General features: G+C 41.4%; 1 protein-coding gene across 2 annotated transcripts in view; it reads right to left on the bottom strand.

Moving 5' to 3' along the window:
- LOC139565532 (cadherin-22-like) overlaps positions 1-13,832 on the bottom strand; it is a 316,857-nt gene that overhangs the window by 22,706 nt on the left and 280,319 nt on the right. The gene's annotated exons all lie outside the window — the stretch shown is intronic.

Genomic DNA, 13,832 nt, shown 5'->3' on the forward strand with positions numbered 1-13,832 from the left:
GTCAAATGTAGTGCACTACAGAGGGTACCATTTGGGACAGAACCCTAAGTCCTTTATTTACATCTCAGCCATTTTCTTCGACTGATTTATCTTGCCTTTAAACACAAACAAATATGCCATGTTGCCAGCTCCTCAAATTTTCACTGCGGTGCCACCAAACTTGAGTCACAAAACTCACACGCTGACAAGGCATGGGTGATAGTCATGCCATATACACACTTAATGAAAAGCCCCTAATGAGGTTGCGTGGGCCATACTGAGCCATACTGAGCTGACAGATGCTGGGATGACAGAGTTCCTGGGCTGAAAGTGGAAATATGGTGGTGTGTGTGTTGATAGGCTTAAAGGGGATATTTCGAGCAAATGAAGTGTCCACTGTGTTGGACTGTGTAGACACCATATAGGATGGCAGTGCATGTTTTGTTATGCCATGGTAAACCTGCATGACTAGTACAGAGAGGAAAATAAAGTCGAATGACTATCTAGAATACACTACAAAGTTAGCACAAGTGGAAACATTGCAACCAAGAATTCCAGAAACTATTGGGGGAAAATAAATACAGTCATTGGCCTTACACATTTTTTAGAGGCCATAAAGTAAATGCATCTACTGAAGGCAGAGCAGACAGAATCATGGCCAAAGTGCAGATATCAAATGTTTTGCTAGTACTCCAGGTGTAAGAAACATTTAGGCAATTATGCTCACTTCTGAGAGGCTGTGCTCTATCCAACTTATCCAGCTGATAAATAGTGTTCTCGGGAACGGTAACAAAATTCAAGCTAATTTAACACGCAAACAACCGCTGCCTTCCCGTACCTCCAGGCTCTGCCTTTGGCTGCCTAATTTGTTGAATAAATAACAGGTTTCTGCCACTAGGCATGAGCTTTATATGCAAGTAAATATCATGACCAAATGGTAATATTGTAATACCCAGTGCAGAGAGGGATCCTTAAGGAGGATTAAGATACTGTAAGGCTTTGTTTTAATTGTCTATTTTTTCAGGAAACTATGAGTGGGTCATACATTGCCCTTTAAAAAACATCTCCAGGGTTGATTTCTCAATTTAAAGTATGTTTTTTGGCAGAACTACCTTTTAGCATTTGGTGTACAGCTGATTTTAGCCAAAACATGAAAGTATTCAAAGTTTCTTTCCTTACTCAACAAATCCTCTTAGAAAAAGCTATTTCTTCACAGCAATATACTGTAAATGTATAGTATGTCATTCTGGTAATTCATGAATGGGTTGATGTATTGATTCATGCTCCCCAGCAGGACTAAGAGTGAAAGGAACATGGCATCTAAGAGACATTTGCACGTATTGTAAACATTTTCAGAAGTAGAGTGTAACAAAATGGGGGGGGGGGGGGGGAAACATAGCACCCGATTCAGACTTAGGAAATCTATTCCTTTTTCAGTAGCGGTGCGTGGGTTAAATCACTGGGGAAGTAAGTAAAAAAAAGCCATATTACACCCTATGTTGTGATATAACCCATTCGTTCATACGCCACCGTGATATACAATAAGGCCGAGACAACAAAAAGACAGTCACATAGTGGCGGAATAAATTCAACTTCACATACATTTGTTTCATCACAAAACTGGAGAGCAACCTCTGTCTCGTGATGTCCACAAAGCAAATATTGCATGTAACAAACAGTTACATGACCTACAGCATGGTCAAGCAAGTTAATATTTTTGACAGTTTACTAAACAACTACTGATTTAGAACCACAGAGTTAACGCAAGTCAGCAAAAAGACAACAGGAGCACTGCCTCCGCTATTCCAGCAACATCTCAACATAAACATTTAAACATCATAAAATCAACTAGGCTATGTATGCTTAGTTTAATACAAACTTAAAGATACCAAAAACAACGTAGTCTAATCAATGTTCCTAAATATCATGTGGCTATCCAGGGTACTGATTTCTCTCTGTGTGTGCGTGCATCCGTGCAAGTAATTATTAGTTGAAAGCCAATGCTTTCATGTAGGCAAAACGGTCTATGGCTCTGTCATACAGTATGCTTTTTGTTGTCATAGCTTACCTAGCTAAAATGCTTGCTAGCCTAACTTCTTTACATAGGCAACAATGAACCAGCAAAGCTAGCTAGCTAGTTAACGTGAGCCTACTAAGCTACATCTTGGCTTCATATAGAACTTCAATCATCTCAGGCTAGTGGCACAATATATGCATTTGTTTTGGTGATATCAGAATCGGTGTCATAATCCTTGTCCTGTACAGAGAATTAAGTCCAAATACCCATCTCCATCCATGGCTTAGAAAATGGCTGATTTAGCAAGCTAGCTACTGCAGGACAACACAAGCAGACCAGAAAGACATGTTTTTCTGACAATAACGTTTTGCTTTGGATGTGATTTGATTTGAGTGAAGCCAAATCCAAACTGGCCTACCTTGGGGGGAGTTTTGCTGCGCCAGGACAACCCACAATTGAGCTCAGGTCAATGCTGATTGGCTAATTATTTTATCATTTTTTTTATCAAGGGTGGCCAAATGCTTGCTGGCATCAATCAATCAAATGCTACGGCGGCAACATGTCATACTCTTTTGGACATGGGCTACACATACTGAGACAGGGGAAGCTGTTTCCCTTGCTCTGCTGATTTTTCCGCTGAGATTCAGCCACTTGCGAATTGAAGTAAAATTATGAAAACTCAGAGACAAAAGATAAATTATTTTATCATTTAAAAAAATGATTGGTAAAATAGTTCAGAAAACCTGGCTTACCTTGATATCCATGAAGAAATACAAGGTACTGTCCTTTTCTACGCGCTCTGTTATTATCAGACTTATGTTATTCATGTGCGTGACAAGCTAGTTGGGTGTCTTCCTTCTGCACTCTGAAAATGTATATTCTAGGCAAGAAAACCACACCCCATGTTGATCTTCTGTTGGCCCCTGCAATTTTATCATGAAGTTCCCACACAGACAAAATTTCCTCATTAAACAAACCAGCTCAAGAACCTCACTACTTTTATTTTGAAAGTCAATGCCTTAACATGTCACCAATGAAATAAGAATACACATCTGTTATTGAAACATGTGGGCTAAAAGCAGGCTACCCCCAGATTAAAATTGTAATATCTTTCTTTGGCTGTCAATAGAATGAAATTTAAGTTGACATTTAGAACCTGGATAGTGCTTGACCGTAAGCTATTTTGAATTTGCATATTTGAAACTATGAGTGCAAAAAGCCTAATATAGCCAATTTTTTACTTGTGCAGGTGGTGGGGCAGCTGGACTCAATTTCAGGGATTACATGTGCACAAGTAAAATTCAATCAACAGCTGCAGCTTGCCCATTTCAGTGGGGTTATCATCATGGTAAATGAAGGGCTATCACCCGGCTTGTAAAAAATTGTTTCAACTAGATGGAATGGAATACTGGGCTATTTAAGGTTATCAGTATGACTAGTGGTCTAGAACCACAATGGAGGAGACAACAAAAAAAAAACACTTAAACCAACTTCTCCAGCGAGGAGCTGGAGATACTGGCCACTGATGTGACTCGCTCTATTTATTTGCTATATGCTTAAAAGTGACTCCAGTAGAAAACAACAAATCTGGCAATCGGTATTAGGCTGGATGAGCGCCCTGAGAAGTTGCAAAACACACATTTAGAGACCAAACTGCCTTACAGTCCAGATTGTTGAACCATAGGACCTCGTTCAGTGCGACCAGTGAAGGGCCGAGCACGGAGCTCCACCTCACTCCTTGGGAGGAGCTGATTGGATCGACCCTCTCCACCACCGACACCCACGGATAGGATGATGGTGTGAATAATGATCAAGGTAAATACATACAGTATTAATTAGTCTACAATGATAAGGTATGAAAAAAGACATTTATTGGTAAATTATATGTAGTGGGCGACATCTGTCTCAAATAAAAGCAGTTTGTTTATCCCACAGTGCAGGCAGGGATGTCGTACAGTGACCACCTATCAGATGCTGTAGCCGGGATTGCAGAAGCACAAGTCGGTAAGGACAGCAATTCCATGACACTGTTGAAAGAAATGAAGAAATGTATAATTAGAGACTGCAGATAGGCGTCCTACAGTATAGGTAAAACTGAGACTTTCCCTCCTACGTTCATCTCCTCAGACGAGGAGACACCTGCTGTTCCCCCGAGAGAGGGCGGTAAGTCCTACTTTGTAGCTTTCCTCCAGTTGAGGGTTGAACGGAGGAAGAAAGACATGTTCCAGTGCCAATCCACCCCCAGGTCCAGATGACCCAGTGTACCGCCCTCTATTGCGGTTGGAGGAGGAGCGGATGGAAGAGTTTAGTTTAGTTCATGAGGATACCCATTAGCTACTGCACATGTAGCAGCTACCATTCCTTGTGTCCACATAAAACATACAAATGCATGACAAAGTACAGAACAGTTATAGACAAGAACAACATAAGATATTACATTAAATAAAAAAAGAGTTATGTATATATAGGAAAGACACCAAGAGACAATACAAATTACACACTAATCATATATCCATATTCTTATTGTTATATACAGTAGCCTACAGTTAAAGTAGATCTTTAGAAAGAGGAGAGGCGCTGTGATACAATATGTTTTTTATCTGTTTTTTTAAAGCTAAACTTGCTTTTTGCCTGTTAACCTCTTGTGTCAGAGCATTCCACGATGACATGGCTCTATAAATATAACTGAGCAACGCATTACATTTGTTTTTGGTTTGGGTACCTGAAGAAACACGTGTCTGATGTGCGCCTGTTTGAAGTGTACGCTAATAGATTATACAAGTGGTTAGGCATTTTCAACACACACAAGTTTTTTTAAAGACTAGAAGAGAAGTCGTCAATTTCTCCTTAACTATGAAAGACTATCATTCATGTTGTTGATGTTAGTTCAGTGTGTACAGTTCAGGACAAGGCGTGGTGCTTTTTTTTGAGCCAGCTGCAGCTTCGATAGGTATTTCTTTGCTGCACCTGACCATATTACCGGACAGTAATCAAGATGGGACAAGATCAGAGCCTGAAAAAACCCAGAACAGCTTTTTATAACAGACATACCTCTTTCCATCTTCACAACAACTTTGTCAAAATGACTTGACCATGATAATTGACTTAGCAACTACTTAGCAATGTTACTCCTGGGAGTTCAACTTCTTCAATTTGTTCAATGGTCACACCCTTTATGCACAACTCCAGTTGAGGTTCTGGTCCAAGCGAATGTTTTGAACCAAATACAATGCTTTTAGATGTATTGAAGATCATTATATTGTTAATTACCCATTCTGACACTGACTGTAACTCCTTGCTACGAGTCTCAGTGATGGTGCTGATGTGTAGAGTGTGCAATCATCAGCATATATAGTAGTTTGGGCTTCTTGTAAGACAAGTGGCATATCAAGGCAACTGCCCTGAGGGATACCGCACTGTACATATCTGACGTTAGAAAAGCTCCAACCATGCGATGGCAGGTGATTTAAAGCCATAACAGGTGAGTTTTTTCAATAACAAATGATGACCAAAAACATGAAAGGCTGCACTGATAATCTAAAAATACAGCTCCGGCTATCATCTTCTTATCCATTTCTTTTTAGCCAGTCATCTGAGTAACTGCAGTACAAGTTGAGTGCCCTTCTCTATATGCATGCTGAAAGTCAGTAGTAAACTTGTTCTTTAAAAAAGAGCATTGTATTTGTTCAAACACAATTCTCTCTATCAGTTTACGAAGAACAGGCAGCAAGCTGATTGGGTGGCTGTTAGAGCCAGCAAAGGTTGCTTTACTATTTTTAGGTAGTGGAATTACTTTAGCTTCCTTCCACGCCTGTTGACCCACATTCCTTTGGGCTTTGGTTAAAGACATGGCAAATAGGGGTGACAATACAGAGGGGAGAGGGCTCTCCAGGAGACGTTCCGCACCCGTTTGACCACGGCCCTAACAGGAATTGATCCAACCCATTACCACAGATTATTGTAAAATAGACACTAATTGCTTATTGGAAATACATGTTTTTGTGTGCAGTACACGATTGTGTATTCAGTGCATTGGTTTAGATTTTTGATTCAGTGATTTTGTATTCAATCACAGACAGTAGGTTACAAAGGTTGCATGTTAAAATCGCATCACGGAAATCTTTTGCATTTTTGCAAATTAGCTACCTTGCAACTACTTAGCATGTTAGCTAACACTTACTTTAACCTAACCCTAACCTTACCCCTTTAACTACTTAGCTAGCATGTTACCAAACCCTAATTTTAACCCCTAAACCTAACCCTAACCGCTAACCCAGCGAACATAAGCCACCTAGCTAACGTAGCCAATGTTAGCCACCTAGCTAGCCTAGCTAGCTAGGTGTGTACAAATTGCAATTTGTACACAAATGCGTTATGAAGAAAGGACTTGTGCCTGTCACAAATTTTGAATAAGTGATGTTGTCTATTACACAATAAGCTGTGATAGTGTGTTGATTGACCACGTGCTGAAGGAGCTCAATGCTACCCTTAACAACAGATTGGGGGAGATTATAGAGGAACTCCAGGACCGTAGCCCCAAGTTAAAAAAGGCACAAACCAGGGGAACTTTAAATAATAAAGACTGAATTCAGTTTAGTTTGTTCTGAGTGTCTAATATTACTAGTTTATTAATTTACCATTTCGCATGTTTTTAGGGCACATGAAAGCTCACATTTTCGAGAAGGCATTTCTGCCCGAAAATCGCATTTTGATTTAAAAAATAAATTACGTTCAAACGGCTCTCCTGTAAAGTTGTGACTTGCGACATACACCTAGTTTCCTGAATCGGGTCACATATATGGAAAGTGTTTGGTTTGAGGGGATGCACCTAAGCAATATAGCCATCGGCCAGTTGTTGGCATGCTCTCCTAGCACTGCCATCTCCCTGGTGACCTGCAGGTAACGGCCTTCCTCTTCATCTTGCTGCAGCTGTTGTGGACCGGGACCGGGTGCTTGGATGTCTCGCCTCACTGCCATGTTGTGTAACATGGCGCATGCCACAAACACCAGGCACATCTTGATAGGTGTTAGCAGCATGGTACAGTCAGGAGTGTCAAGTTGCAGGAACCTGCTCTTTAGGACTCTGAAGATACTCCCCACGATACCCCTGGTGGGAGTGTGCCACATTATACCCCTCCTGGCTTGAAGGGTTGTGGAAGGACATCATGAGCCATGGCAGAAGTGGATTGCCTTTGTCGCCTGTTGAGATAAACACCTTTTAATAAACTAATAGCACAATTACATACATCTTACTCCTTAAACATGGGTTATATAAAGGCTACTCACCGACTAGCAATTCTCCATTCAGAGTGGCCATTCTCTCCGCCAACCCAGAGTGCCACAAAATGAAGGAGTCAAGGGCTGACCCTGGAAATTTGGAACACACTCTCTAAATCAACTGATCTGCGTCACAGACCACTTGAACATTCACAGCTTGTTGCCTCATTCAATTTCTGTACACATGCTCGTTGACAGAGGGTGCCCTGGTGGCTACAGTATATGGGTGCCGCCGATGGCACCGAGCACATTGGGGCCTTGGCGTGGAACCTCTCCTTGATGCACCAATGTTCTGCAGGGGCGTCGGGGAAATTAATGAAGTGGTTGGTGTGCCGTAGCATCGCAACAAGGAAGAGGGACAGGCACATGGACATAGATTTGGGAGATGCCAACGACATCTCCGGACACTCTGAAATGACCCAGTAGCAAATACAGAGTGGGCACAGGTGACTGAAGAGAACCGAGAGTGATGTTGGCTGGTTGATCCTGCTCTCCAAATCGTCGGACATAAGATGGCAGCTCCATACTCACTGCTCTGTCCAGCTAAACGTGTTGGACCCACTCCGTGTCCGTCATTCCCATTTACATTTAGACTTTGCCTCGGAATGCGCAAAGGCGTGATCACAGGCTGACATCTCCGTTGTCTGTCCCTCAGGAACACCAGGGAACAATCACGGTTTATATACCTTGAGTTTATATACCTTGGGTTTGAGTTTAGAGCGTGTTCAGACCAAACAAATGATGCATAAAAACACAGCAACTCAATAGTGTTCAATGTGCTTGGGAAGGGCCTGTTGTAACGTGCTCCTGCAATGCTCTGCTCCCATTGAGTTGCTGCATTTTTTACATTGGTTTGTAGGCGACCTTATCCTATATCAGCTACTGAACAACATATTTTACCAAATTATATTAATCTGCAAACCCACACATTAGGTATTAATAGAATGTAGGCTAATCTATCAAATGTACACTACATGACCAAAAGTGTGTTCCAAAATCAGGAGCATTAATATGGAGTTGGTCCCCCCTTTGCTGCTGGAAAAGCCTCCACTCTTCTGGGAAGGCTTTCCACTACAAGTTGGAACATTACTGCAGGGACTTGCTTCCATTCAGCCACAAGAGCATTAGTGAGGTCGGGCACTGATGTTGGGAGATTATGCCTGGCTCGCAGTCGCCATTCCAATTCATCCCAAAGGTGTTCAATGGGGTTGATGTCAGTTGGCACTATGCATTCGGGCATGTAGCGTGGTCCTGACATCCGCCAAACTCAGATTTGTCCATTGGACTGCCAGATGGTAAAGCGTGATTCATCACTCCAGAGAACGCGTTTCCACTGCTCCAGAGTCCAATGCCAGTAAGCTTTACACCACTCCAGCTGAGGCTTGGCATTGCACATGGTGATTTTAGGCTTGTGTGCGGCTGCTCGGCCATGGAAACCCATTTCATAAAGTTCCCGACAAACAGTTCTTGTGCTGACGTTGCTTCCAGATGCAGTTTGGAGTGGTGGAGTGTTGTAACCGAGGAAAGACGATTTTTATGTGCTATGCGCTTCAGCACTCAGCGATCCCATTCTGTGAGCTTGTGTGGCACACCAATTTGCGGCTGGGCTGTTGTTGCTCGTAGACGTTTCCACTTCACAAAAACAGCATTTACAGCATTGACCGGGGCAGCTCTAGCAGGGCAGAAATTTGACGAACTGACTTATTGGAAAGCTGGCATCCTATGACGGTGCCACGTTGAATGTCACTGAGCTCTTCAGTAAGGCCATTTTACTGCCAATGTTCTCTATGGAGATTGCTCGGCTGTGTGCTCGATTTTATACATCTTTTGGCAATGAGTGTGGCTGAAATAGCCGAATCCACTAATTTGAAGAGTGTCCACATACACTGTATATACAAATGTATCTCTGCATCAACGTTTTAGGCTGTGCAAAGTTGGGGAAATGAAATGGTTCATGTACAATAATTAAAAAGGTACTATTATTTGAAGGTAGTATAAAGTGAGGAAAGCAGAAACAATCACATGCAAAAAACTGTAATAGTCTTTGTGTGGTGCGTAAAACCAAAATCCAATCCAAAATTAAGTGTGGCTGAAAACAAATATATTTATATTCTTTGGTAAATGTTTTCTTGGTTTGCAATAGACAGGGTAGTAGATAACACAGACATTCCGGTGCGGGCCACCTTCTCCAGTGTGGAATAATAGTAAAACATGTATTTTATTGATGTCCACTTGTGCTTTGACTTTTGCTGCAAACTATTTTATAATGATTATTCCCTAATGGATTTTGGACTTTAGGTACCCTCTCTAACGCCAGAGGTAACCACAAAACAGGTCTTAGTAACTGGTATCTAGGCCCTTAAACTATAGGCATAAAATCGGCCATGGGTGTCCTTAAGCGATTAAGATGTTTCAGATGTATAGTCTATTCAACCCTAAGGTCTTGATTTATTGCTTTGGCACCAGGCATGGACGGGTGAAACAGCGAACAGATAAGGCAAGAGTATTTAGGTCTTCCCTCCCCTCTGGAGGGGGAGAGATTTGCTGAGAACCTTTTAGAGGAACGTGGCTGTCTTTCCATATGCATACAGTGCCTTCAGAAAGTATTCATACCCCTTGACTTATTCCACATTTTGCTGTGTTACAGCCTGAATTCAAAATGGAGTAAATAGATTGTTTTTCTCATCTACACACAATACCCCATAATGACGATGAAAACATGTTTTTAGACATTTTTGCTAATATATTGAAAATTAAATTCAGAAATATCTCATTTACATAAATATTCACACATCTGAGGCAATGCATGTTAGAATCCCCTTTGGCAGCGATTACAGCTGTGTCTTTCTGGGTATGTCTTTAAGTGCTTTGCACACCTGGATTGTACAATATTTGCATATTATTCTGTTTAAAATTCTTAATTGATAGACATTCATTTTCAAGTCTTGCCATAGATTTTCAAGTCCATTTAAGGCAAGACTGTAACTAAGCCACTCAAGAACATTCAATGTCGTCTTGGTAAGCAACTCCAGTGTATATTTTGCCATGTGTTTTAGGTTATTGTCCTGCTGAAAGGTGAATTTGCCTCCCAGTGCCTGTTGGAAAGCAGACTGAACCAGGTTTTCCTCTAGGATTTTGCCTGTGCTTAGCTCTATTCCGTTTCTTTTTATCCTAAAAAAACATACCTTTTCCTTGCCGATGACAAGCGTACCCATAACATGATGCAGCCACAACCATGCTTGAAAATATGAAAAGTGCTACCCAGTGATGTGTTGCGTTGGATTTGCCCCAAACATAACACTTTGTTTTCAGGAGATGAAGTTCATTTCTTTGCCACATTTATTGCAGTTTTACTTTAGTGCCCTATTGCAAACAGGATGCATGTTTTGGAATATTTGTATTCTGTACAACCTTCTTTTCACCGTCATTTAGCTTTGTACTGGTGCTAACTAAAATGTTGTTGAGCCATCCTCAGTTTTCTCTGAAAGTCACCATTGGCCACATGGTGAATTCCCTGACTTGTTTCCATCCAAAGTGTAATTAATAACTTCACCATGCTCAAACGGATAGTCAATGTCTGCTTTTTTAAAAACTTTAACCCATCTACCAATAGGTGCCCTTCTTTGCGAGGAATTGGAAAACATTCCTGGTCTTTGTGGTTGAATCTGTGTTTGAAATTCCATGCTCGACTGAGGGACCGTACAGATCATTGTATGTGTGGGGTACAGAGATCAGGTAGTCATTTTGGGGCGGCAGGTAGCCTAGAGGTTAGAGCGTTGGGCCAGTAACCGAAAGGCTGCTGGATTGAATCCCCGAGCTGATATGGTAAAAATCTGTCGTTCTGCCCCTGAACAAGGAAGTTAACCCACTGTTCCCTAGTAGGCCATCATTGTAAATAAGAATTTGGTCTTAACTGACTTGCCTAGTTAAATAAAGGTAAAAAAATATATATAAAAAATTTAAAAAATCATGTTACAAACTATTATTTGTAAAAATGTATAAAAACATTATTCCATTAATGGGGTATTGTGTGTAGGCCAGTGACACAATATTTCAATATAATATATTCTTAATTCAGGATGTAACACAACAACACATGGAAAAAGGCAAGGGGTGTGAATACTTACTGAAGGCACTGTATGTATGTCTTTTAAACCTTTAAATGTAGAAGTTGTTCGCCTCATTTTTCATCTAGTATTTCTCCACACCTTGACCGGTTTTCAAACCCAAACAGTTGTTACACATGTTTGCTACAGTGGCACATTCCTTATTCCACCTTTTCGCGAGCACTAGGCTGGTGGAATTATGTCGAGGTCAGAATATGGCGTATCTGTAGACACACCTCCTCCACACCTTAATTTCTTTGATCTCCACCGCAAAATAATTACGGGTGAATAGCATGTTATTCTCATGCTTAAATTCAAGGTCAGAATACGCATAGAGAAAAGTGCATAAAAAGGGAATTAAGTTTTATTTCCGCACACATAACTTGGGTCGGAATTGGCCCCATAGAGAGCAGCAAATCTGTCCCAGAATGCTCCAAGTAGTTATGCCAAGGCAGAGAATGAACACGGGAAACCCCTGACCCAAAGACAACACATTTCCATTCAATCTTTTTGCGGTCAAAGATGAGAGAACTTCTGGAACATTACAGAGCAGGAAGAAAAGGAATGAAATGTCCCAGGCAGCTAAGAGACAGCTAGACCAAGAGAGCACAGTTTTGAGTGTCCTGGTTTACAGTGCTGTATGCATTGTAGTGGAGCAGATTGAGAGCTTCAAGTTCATTGCCGTCCACGTCAACAACGAACTATCAAGGCACTACAGAGGGTAGTGTGTACGCCCCAGTACATCACTAGGGCAAGGCTTCCTGCCATCCAGGACCTCTACACCATGTGGTGTCAGAGGAAGGCCCTAAAAATTGTTTAAAACTCCAGCCACCCTAGTCATAGACTGTTCTCTCTGCTACCGCACGGCAAGCGGTACTGGAGCACCAAGTCTAGGTCCAAAATACTTATTAACAGCTTCTACTCCCAAGCGATAAGAGTCCTGAACAGCTAATCAAATGGCTAGCCAGACTATTTGCATTGCCCCCCCCTCTTTTACACTGCTGCTACTCTCTGTTTATTATCTATGCATAGTCACTTTAACACTACCAACATGTACATATTACCTCAGTTACCTCGCCTAACCGGTGCCCCCGCACATTGACTCTGTACCGGCACCCCCTGCATATAGCCTCGCTATTGATATTTTGCTGCTGCTCTTTAATTACTTGTTACTTTTATTTTAGATTTTTTACTTATCACGTATTTATTTTTTTAACTGTATTGTTGGATAAGGGCTTGTAAGTAAGCATTTCACTGCATGGTCAACACCTGTTGTATTCGGCGCATGTGACAAATACAATTTGATTTGATTGTGCCTTCAACAAAAACTTCTAACGCTTACCTGTCAACAAACTGACCATTTTTCCTGACCCATCAATGGATAGACGTCAGGGAAAATATGGTCCTATCTACGTTATTTGAAAAAGATTTCCAAATGCCAATATGCCCGTGAGCTGAACATCTTTGAGCTGCACGTCTGAAATCTAAATGGACCTGTGAAAGAACCCTGTGGGGGGAAATCTCAACAATAAGACTAATGGTCTCCCTATGATTATGTGTTGAAGGTTAATGTTGGCTTGCAGATGGAGGAGGGAGCGAGGTGGCAAGAGATCAGACCAGACAATGTTATTGGGAGAGGTGGCAAACACAGAGGGCGATGAGCAGTTAAGAGTCTGCAGATCAAGAGGAGGGGAGGCCTAAGCCTCATTACACATGTAAATGTGGCTTCCAGCTTGGAGGCCTCGCTTAAAATCTCTGTGCATCCCAGATGTCACCCTACTCCTTATATAGTGCACTACCTTTGACTAGGGCCTATAGGGCCCTGGTCAAAAGTAGTGCACTATACTATATAGGGAGTAGAATGCCATTTGGGATGCATCCCTAGTCTTTTAATTATTCCTTTGCTCCGCTCAGTGTAATTGGCTCCAACTGAGCCTGTGGCTTGTTGACCGTGAATGGAAATAAAATACCTTAATGACCACGTCCATTTTATAATGGAAGTTGAGAATCAGGGTTATTCTGTCTATTCTCCTTCTTCTGCACTATGCATACAGCCACACATGTTTTATTCTTATTCCACCAACTGTTCCAAGTTCATGACCTTTGGATTATGCATTCGTTTCTGTCCAACTTCAATGATATTGTGTAATCTCTCCACTAAATCGGCTGTTGAATATTATGTAGTAAATATCAAAACAGCTGGCATTTTTTTTGTTTATAAATACAACAGATGAAGGGTATAAAATCGCATGCAAATGCATGGTATCAACACATTTAAATAACATACAACATCCATCCTCCAAAGGGGCTAACTCAATTTGGATTATTTGACACTATATTGAAGACTGATACTTGTATATTGATGCTGGGGCCACCAAATGGAAAATGTATACACTCACTGTAAGTCACTTCGGATAAAAGTGTCTGCTAAATGGCTTATTATATACGGATTC

The sequence above is a fragment of the Salvelinus alpinus genome, chromosome 2 (genome assembly GCF_045679555.1).
Source record: "Salvelinus alpinus chromosome 2, SLU_Salpinus.1, whole genome shotgun sequence".
NCBI lineage: Eukaryota > Metazoa > Chordata > Actinopteri > Salmoniformes > Salmonidae > Salvelinus > Salvelinus alpinus.